General features: G+C 31.3%; 1 long non-coding RNA gene across 1 annotated transcript; it reads left to right on the forward strand.

The window, feature by feature from the left end:
• Positions 1-1317: 1317 nt before the first annotated feature.
• Positions 1318-1520, forward strand: LOC124891665. The gene is made up of 2 exons (XR_007049787.1): positions 1318-1387; positions 1454-1520. It is a non-coding gene; the product is annotated as an uncharacterized LOC124891665 (long non-coding RNA).
• The last annotated feature ends 555 nt before the right edge of the window (positions 1521-2075 follow it).

Consider the following 2075-nt stretch of genomic DNA (forward strand, 5'->3'; position numbering starts at 1 on the left):
AAGGGCAAAATTGGAATTACATGTTTCGGCAATTCCTCCCGAGACACTGTCGTCTCCGTCGCCGTAGATGGAGGTTCCGGCGGCTTATGTCACAATCCGGCGACAATTCCGCCGAACATTACGGCGGCGGAGGCGGCGTGGCTAAGCTCATTTGATAAGGAGCAGAGTAAACATGCAATTGTGGTGGCTGCCGCCACTGCTGCGATAGTGGACGCCGCCTTCGCCGCTGCACATATGACGGCCGCAGTGGTGAGGTTGGCCAGTCAAAATAGAGGAAATGGTGCTGTTATGAAAATTCAAACGGTGTTTCGTGGTTTTTTGGTAAATTCACATTATCACAATAATAATAGTAGTAATAATTACTTAGTCATTTATTTTCATACTTTTAAAAGTAATTTCTTATTTAATGCAATTAATAAAAGTACTACTTTGTGTATTTTAAAAATTTAAAAATCTAGAGGATATAAAAGCTTCAATTTTAATATAAATTTTGAAGTTGAAACTTAAATTCTCTGAAGATTTTTGACTAGTAATTTGTAGTTTGGAGTTTTAGTTGACCATACGTTTATTTTTTTTGAAAAAAATTTGAAGTTCTGTGAGTAGAAATTTTCATAAATTCGAAAATGGGGTCAAACCAATTTTTGGATTTTCGACACTTTCAATCATAAAGAACTTCAATTTTTTTATAATTTGAAAATATTTGAAAATGAGATTTTTAAAATTTAATTAAATTTTATGGTTAAATAAATATTTGAAGATAAAATTTTAAAACGTACAGTAAAACACTAGTTTAGTTGTATATATGAACAGTATAAGATATATTTAGACTTGTTATTTCATAAAATTTAATTTTCAAATAATGTTTGTTTATCAGTTTGACAGTTTATTTGAACTTCAAAATTGAAAGTATATAATTTGAAGTTTCAAAAATCATTTTTTGAGTTTCTTCAAAAAAAATTTCCCTCACAAATTTTTAATTTTATTTTTATCTCCAAACACAACTTGACCACTAAATTCATGAACTTTTAAAAGTTATAAGTCATGTCAAAAATAAAATACATATGATTCATTCGCCTCCGGTTGTAGCAGATAATCTATTTTATTTTCAAGTTGCTAATAAATTACCAACAAACAATTATTTTTTTTCTTCTAATAATTTCTTTTTAATTTATTGTTATGTGATTTTACAGGCAAGAAAGACAATAAGAGCATTAAAAGTATTAGTAAAATTACAAGCATTGGTTAGGGGTTGTTTGGTAAGAAAACAATTATTTTTTTCTTGTAATAATTTTTTTTTAATTATTGATATGTGATTTTACAGGCAAGAAAGGCATTAAGAGCATTAATAGGATTAGTAAAATTACAAGGATTGGTTAGGGGTTATTTGGTAAGAAAACAATTATTTTTTTTCCTGTAATAATTTTTTTTTAATTATTGATATGTGATTTTACAGGCAAAAAAGGCATTAAGAGCATTAAAAGGATTAGTAAAATTACAAGCATTGGTTAGGGGTTATTTGGTGAGAAAACAAGCAAGTGCTACAGTTCATGGTATGCAAGCATTAATGAGAGCACAAACAAGTGTACGTGGTAAAAAATGCTTCATTAAAAATCAAAATTCACAACTTCATCATGAAAGAAAATCACTTGTAAGATCCTTAATCCTATACTCTATGATCTTATTATATGTGTATATATATATTTTAATTTATTTGGAAGGAGGGTCTTGGGGCGACGGCGAAAAGTTGTTTCTGTGTGTCTTATAGGTCACAAGGCTCGAATAGTGGAAGAAGTCAACAATGTGCATTAGGATAGGTTGTCTATATCGGGTGCGGTCTTTTTTGAACCCTGAGTGAACATGAAATACTTTAAAGGAGAGTCTTAGAGCAACGACAAAAGTTGTGTCCGTGTATGTTATAGGTCACAAGGCTCGAATAGTGGAAGAATCCAACAATGCATTAGGATAGGTTGTATATATATCACACCATTGGGGTGCGGACCAGACCTTTCTGAACCCTGTGTGAACACACTTTAAAGGAGAGTCTTGGAGCAACGACAAAAGTTGCTTCTGTGTGT

Source organism: Capsicum annuum, unplaced genomic scaffold, assembly GCF_002878395.1.
Source record: "Capsicum annuum cultivar UCD-10X-F1 unplaced genomic scaffold, UCD10Xv1.1 ctg39587, whole genome shotgun sequence".
In the NCBI taxonomy this organism is placed as follows: domain Eukaryota; kingdom Viridiplantae; phylum Streptophyta; class Magnoliopsida; order Solanales; family Solanaceae; genus Capsicum; species Capsicum annuum.